Genomic DNA, 7,359 nt, shown 5'->3' with positions numbered 1-7,359 from the left:
GACAGCAGGGTGTTACGCTCAAATGACATTTGTTTTCTATTTTTCCATTGCAAAATTGAAGCAGTCCTTTTTTTTCCCCCTTGTGACTTAAAGGAAAAGATGAATTCCAAGTGGGGTTTGTGGAGAAAAATTCCCTGTCTGTCTTATCGGAGCCTGTGCTACTGAGCTGAAACTAGTTCTGCTTGGATTTGGTTAAAGGGAGCTAAATCAGAGGCTGCAACGTCTACCTAGAGACAGATTGACATGCTCTGCAGAAAATCCAGAGACTCTGGTAAAGCTGTCCTTTAGTGGTAGGGAACAGCATGACATCTTTGTATTACTATACTTCTAATTATTTTTATTATTTATTATTTATTTTTTAGTGCTGCTTTGCATTACTGAATGGAGTCTATCAGAGGACATTCTATTAGTTTGAACTATTTGAGACTAACTGATTTTTATTTTTCCCCCACGCATGCGATCAATGTGGGGTATGTGACGGGGAGGAGACAGCGTCGCTCATAACTTGCCATGTTAGCACAAGCTAGTGATTTCGGTTTCCTGATCATTAATACACAACATTCGTGAATGCGTGACATTGTTCTCTGGTTTCAGAGTGATGTCATCTGGGAGGTCAAAGTCACCCAGAACAATGCATGCTTTAGGTTTCTACCCTGGAAAGGCAAAGTTATGCACACAAAATAACTTGGCTGTGGTGAAAAACGTCATTTTGGATGCATAATAATGTTTTTTTGGAGGGCAAGAGAGACAGAAGGATCCTTTTGTCCTCTGATAGACTCTGTATAAATGTAACTAATATACAAAATATATTTAAATAAATTATAATGATGATCAAAAATAAAATCTGTACTAGACCTCACAAAGTTTTGTTTTTGTCTGTTTTAATTGTATGACCTGAATACACACTTGGTACTGACTTACAAGCAAACATGCCATGATGTCAGTTGTTTCTCCAGAAAGCCATTTTAGCTTTTAAACAAAACATATAGTTTGAAAAAAATTCAATTTGTTGTAGGAGTTATAGTTTGGCTTGTAAGAATTCAGTTATCACTAGTGATAACTATTTATAAAAAAGAAATGTAAATAAAAACCCATTTAAACATGTAAAAATGTCGTAAGTACTTGTATAAACATGAAACTGACATAAAATCAAAATGTAAAAATTCAGTAACAGATGTAAGACTGATGCACATGAAGCTGTTGGGTGCATTTGTAATTCTGTTTTATTAGAGTCCAGGGTCCATGGATGGATGGATGGATGGATGGATGGATAGAGTCCAGGGTAACGGCATGAGACAGAATGCAAGTAGACATGGAGAAATCAGTTGGGTCCATGACGGAAACAATGGAGGAGGCAAAAACATCCAAATAAGAATGGAACAAGGAACAAAACACACTAGGAAATAAACCCTCAAGACTCCGAAACCTAAAGAGTAACTAAAAACACTGAAGCCAAACTAAACAAAGAAAGACAGCAGTGAAAACAGCACAGAAGCAAAACTGAATGACATGGAACACAATGCAGGTCCCACAACAACGGCAAATAGACATATAAACCAAGAACACCAAACAAGACCAAAAACACCTAGGAGTAATAATGAGAGGGCAGGACTACGGACTAGGATAATAAAGGGGCAGGACAAGGGTGGACACAAAGACTAAAATAACAACAAAAGCATTTGAGACCTAGGAACATGGACTAGACCGGGACAGGAACAGAAAAGAGCAGAGACAGACCAGGGAACCATGACAGAACACCAGCCCCCAGACAACCCCCCCACCAACATACAGCTCCCAAGGAAGAGAACCTAAGAACACTTTACAGTCATAACAAAATACATAATCAACAATTAATAAATGAATCCCAAGTGATGGGGGAAGGTCCTTCTTACCCATGATCCAATGTAGCCAGAGTGTAGTGTAGGTCAGCCAAGTCTTCTAGCCAAGAAAGAGTCCTTAGTCATGGGGGAAGGTCCCAGGAAAAGAAGGCACAGCCTACAGTACAGCAGCAGCTGGACGGAGGAGGGGACTTAAGACAGGGAAGGACTTAAAAAAAGGAAACTGGACATGAGGCTACACAGGAGAGTTGACATGAGACACAACAGAAGGCTGGGCCAGAACTGGGAGGCTGGCCTGATAGGAAACTGGCAGAAAGGAAACAGGAAGGCTGGCCTGGCATAAAACTAAAAGATTGGATGGACACTAACCTGAGGGGCTGGCCAAGCCCAAGTCTGGTCAATAGCTTATAAACTTTTGCCGACAGCGAGTCATGATGCTTGAAGGGCCGGCAAGCATCCTGTGGCACCCTCAGAGGCAGGCAGACCTCAGTGGTGCCCCCATCCACTAACTTGTATCTCAACTAATCATCTATTTTATCAAGCCCACCTACCATATAGATGCATTTTGGAGTCCACAATTACAGACCTTAGTCCAGATGTTCAGATTTATTTAATTCCTGGGGATCTGTAAAAGAAATTTGAAAGCACCACTAGGACCAGTGGCTATGGTCCTGATATTTAAACCTTCCACCCCAAGATAAGAAGCAACATGTCCCATGTTCATGTAAGACAGATGAGGTGGCCAGAGAGCTAGGGGTCCTAGCTTGAGGCATAGGCTACTGCAAACCCAAAAGCATTGGAATTATTATTACTGAATTATTAAGAATTATGGCTGATAAAAAACTACCAGTGCTTGACAGTGAATAGAAAAGGCTGACTTGAAATGGATGAAACTCGCTGAGGTTCTCACAACAGTGCTTGATGTTGATTGCTCTGGGACAGTTAGAGGTGTTGAGGAGAGTTGTAATGATTGCCTATAGATTTAACTGCATGGCAGAACTGCACAGTGAGTGAAGCTCATGCAATGCTTTTAAAAAGCTTTCCACCTGCTTGATCTGAAGTCACAGTAAATGGTATTGGACATGTTTCACTGTGATTTGGTTCATCTGCATATGTCATATGGGCCAAGGGAAATTCTGGCCTAAAACTAACATGTAATATGTAAACATTGATATCAGCTGGATGAGGTGTCTGCAAACTTTTGGAATTATAGTGTATACTCATATATATACTCATACCCAGTCTATCCTCTCTTACTGCAAAACAGGACACTAAAAGCCACTAAAACTCCACCCAATCCACTATAATAAGGCTTGACAACCGTTTCTCTGTAAGAGGCCTATTTCTACATCACAGAGAATCCTGGATCCATGGGGTCAGGTAGGTGATATCAGCTTGTTATAGCTTAAACAAACAAACTGATCAGGAACTTCAGCTCAACCACGCAGAGTAAGATTGTTCAAAGAATCTGTAGTATCAAACCAGGGCAGGACATACTCATCAGCTAAACTGACCTCATACGTGCTGAGCTGTTTAAATGGCAGGAGTGGCAGTAGAGCTAATGTCCACCAGACAGCAAGCGCACGAGAGCCACCAACAAGACAACATGATAAAGATACATGAAATATGAAACAGGTCATGTCAAGATTACATTCTGGAGAAACATCTCACAGGGCCTGCTCCCTAACGTCAGTGATATTCAAAAGGAGCTTAAGTCACTTTTGTGTGACTCAAGATGATGATTTGCTTTATTTTCAAGTTGGCATTTGCTTTCTTCAGTCTGCCCTGTGCTGCCCTCCTCCCCTCAGTGTCCTCTTTTTTGATGCACACCTCTGGCCTCAAACGCTAATATATTTACAGGACATGATGAGAAAATTAGCCTAATGGCTCATCACAAGCGCACGAGACTAACCTGCATGGCTGTCAAGTCTCACAATCTAGTTAAGACTAGTTTCTTCTGCTTTTGCTGTGGTCTCACAGCAGTGGATGGAAATCGTATGGGTTAAAACATTATTTCACCAAGTACATTTCACACTGGTGATAAAGGTTTTGAATAAATCTTTATCTTCTATAAATGAAATGACTGTTTAAAAGCTGTTTACTCGTGTTATCTGTATCTTATATTAAATTAGTTGGATGATTTGAAACATTCAATGTGACAAATTAGCAAAAACAGAAGAAATCAGGTGAGGGGTGAATTCTTTTTCATAGCACTACGTATTTCCACTGCACTGCCCGGTGGTATTAGCCAGTGTGTGGCTATTAAATCCAAGCCAAGTCTGTTGAATTTATGTGGCTACCAAAAGAGATGCTAAATGCTCTTATACAACACAAAAGGCCTCCTAAGTGAAGCGTTTCACTTGATTGCATTGAGAAGTTCAAACTAGAGGACAATTTGCTTTGTAGAACTTGTAGGCGAGCTGCAAAGATCACGCCATCAGGTCGGTTTGAAATTAAAATGCAGTGAAAAACAGCCTTCACACTCTCCAAACTAGTGCGAGGCATTCCAGCTCGTGTCAGTGAGTCAGTTCAACTGTTTCACCAAGGCAAACTGACCTGTTCAGCTACAAAATGTCTCTTCGTTCAGCGTCACTGAGTTTTTTTCATTTAAAACTATTTCATTTTCAACAACTTTACTCTAGATTTAATAAGAGTGAAACTATCAATTACAGTAAGAAATGGCTGTCCAGCAAACAAGCTTGCAGGCCAAACCAATACAAATACGGATGAAATAAAAGAAACTGCAAAAAAAGAACATTATAAATACTGAATGAGTAAAAATTATATTTCCTAATCTGGCAGGAAAAAATGGACTGCTGAAAAAACTCTGACTGACAGGAGGAATAAAAAAAGTTTCAATACAAATGCCCTCAGACACATTCTAGTCAAGCCCATACCAAACACAGCTGTCCTAAAAACACTACTGAGGGTGTGAACTTGTACCTTAGTAAGTTTTTTCCCCAGGGGAAAAAATACATATTTTCATAACCGAATGTTTTAAAACAGAACAATAAAATAAAAGCCTGGAGGAAGGGTGTCTCCAGTCTCCAGTCTCCATAACAAAAAATATACACTCACCAGCCACTTTATTAGGTTCAATTGCTTGTTAACACAGAAAGCTAACCAGCCAATCACACGGCTGCAGCTCACTGCATTTAGGCGTGTAGAGGTGGTCAAGACAACCTGCTGAAGTGCAGACCGAGCATCAGAACGGGGAAGAAAGGGGATTTAAGGGACTTTGAACGTGGCGTGGTTGTTGGTGCCAGACGGGCTGGTCTGAGTATTTCAGAAACTGCTGATCTGCTGGGATTTTCACACACAACCATCTCTAGGGTTTACAGAGAACGGTCCGAAAAAGAGGAAATATCCAGTGAGCGGTCAGCTGTGTGGACGAAAATGCCTTGTTGATGTGAGAGGTCAGAGGAGAATGGGCAGACTGGTTCCAGATGATAGAAAGGCAACAGGAACTCAAATAACCAACCAAAATCTCTGAGGAACGTTTCCAACACCTTGTTGAAAGTCTGCCATGAAGAATTAAGACAGTTCTGAAGGCAAAAGGGGGTCCAGCCTTTTACTAGCAAGGTGTACCTAGTAAAGTGACCGGTGAGTGTATATTTGCAATGTGTTTTGGTACAATTATGTTCCTTTACTAAAGGTACTGAAGACGTACCCCTCAGGGACATTAGGGGTACCACCCCTGTGACAGTTCAATACATTTTTGTCTGAGAATGTAGGAACGGACAAGAAAGGCAGGCTAGATATCAGCCAATGAATAGCTACCAAGAGCAACAACTCCTTAAGCCCAGTGTTAAACTGAGCAAATTCAACCAGATTAGTATGATTTTCCATTTCCTGTAAAAAAGTTGGAGAGTGTTTGCTGTCAATGGCAAACATCTAGTCTAACATGGCTTCAACGGAGAGTCAGTTAGCCAACTTGACACCAGTGACCCAAATCTCAGCATCACCCTACAGTGGATGTCCCTGTGGGGTCACCCCATGGGGTCTCTGTGTACAGGTTCATATCCCCTTCTGCATAACCAATGTGCCAGTCATGTTTTTGAGTGGTTGGCTTGGACATTTCAGAATAAGCCAGATAAAGGGGCTTAAAATATCCTGAGAACTCTCCACCATGATAAGGTCAAAAATAAATGTGGGTTACTAGAGAATGAGGTGGGTTATGTGGGCTGTTTAGCGTACATATTGACCCTGCGGACTTCAGGGTATTTTACAGGGTATGCTACTTTTGAGGATCTAAGGAGGACCCCTGGTTTCATGTGTTATTATTACTTGACAATAAGCCTATCTGAGGATTTTTCCTGCAACAGCAAGTCTTGTAACCTACAAACTGATTAATTTGACTGAATTAAGCTTTTGCAGGGCGGCCATGAGAACAACAGAGGACCGCATTTCACACAGAGGGCTTATTCTGTACCACAACAACAGAGGGAAAGCTCTGAGTCATTGAGTGAGGCTCAATAAACTGCATACCCGTAAAAAGAAATCACAGATCCACTCCAGGAAACTTGAATTTCTTACCGTTTAGTGGGCCACTTGTCAGAGATTTGTGGACTTACTCATCGATGGCCTGTCGTGTAGTGAAATGAAGGATGTAGATCTACGTACTTTACCACACGACAGGCCATGTATTATAGACATTAGATATATGAGAGGCACTAGAGAAGTCTTGTATTGCTTTATCAAGGGTTCTAAGAGTTGCACTCCTTTCAATCCATCCATCCATCCATCCATCCATCCATCCATCCATCCATCCATCCATCCATCCATCCATTCATTTTCCAAGCCGCTTCTCCGTTAGGGTCGCGGGGAGCCTATCCCAGCAGTCATCGGGCGTCATCGGGGGACAGGTTCCTTTCAATCAACTATCCACATTTGGAGCCTAGTGTGGGTGGCTACTAATACATGTTAGTTGTGGATGATTTGTCTACTAGTCATGCCCATGACTACACAACCCCTAACAACTCTAAGAAGACAGTAGCAGAAAAGAGACGAGTTGTTCAGTGACATTCTGGAGTTTGGTTGCCTAATAAAGCTGCATTACAAGGCTTGTCAGAGTATTTGGTACTACTGGTACAACAACCTGAAAAATGTGTATTATGTTGAAGCAAATACGTGTATTATGTGCTTGAGGATCCATAGAGGGTTTGTCTGTGTTTACACTGACCTCCTGTCAGTCATTTATAAGACCCACCCCTATACCACATTAATCCACCCCCTTATCTCTCTGGTCACTAAGGAATGGCAGAATGTGTTAGTGACTTGCACAGAATGAAATAAAACCACTTTGCTAACAAAAAAAAATTAATGAGAAGAAATGTGAGCAAAAACAACACTAGAAGCGCTTTTCCAAAAGTATTACATGTGAAGGGGATATGCAGAGTTGGGCACCGAATTAGCAACATTCCTCCTAGACATGCAGATAAATGTGATATGTACTGTGGCCTCCACGGCACTGCTGTGGGGAGCTCAGGAGTTGTGGCCATGCAAAGTGTCTCTCGGGAGG

The 7,359-nt window shown here is 41.5% G+C and overlaps 1 long non-coding RNA gene across 1 annotated transcript in view; it reads right to left on the bottom strand.

Moving 5' to 3' along the window:
- The window catches only part of LOC108411946, a 30,311-nt gene that overhangs the window by 20,925 nt on the left and 2,027 nt on the right, over positions 1-7,359 (bottom strand). The gene's annotated exons all lie outside the window — the stretch shown is intronic.

This window comes from Pygocentrus nattereri, chromosome 29, assembly GCF_015220715.1.
Source record: "Pygocentrus nattereri isolate fPygNat1 chromosome 29, fPygNat1.pri, whole genome shotgun sequence".
NCBI classification, from domain to species: Eukaryota; Metazoa; Chordata; class Actinopteri; order Characiformes; family Serrasalmidae; genus Pygocentrus; species Pygocentrus nattereri.
The sequence above is the reverse complement of the archived record's forward strand: the minus strand, read 5'-3'. Positions and strand labels throughout refer to the sequence as shown.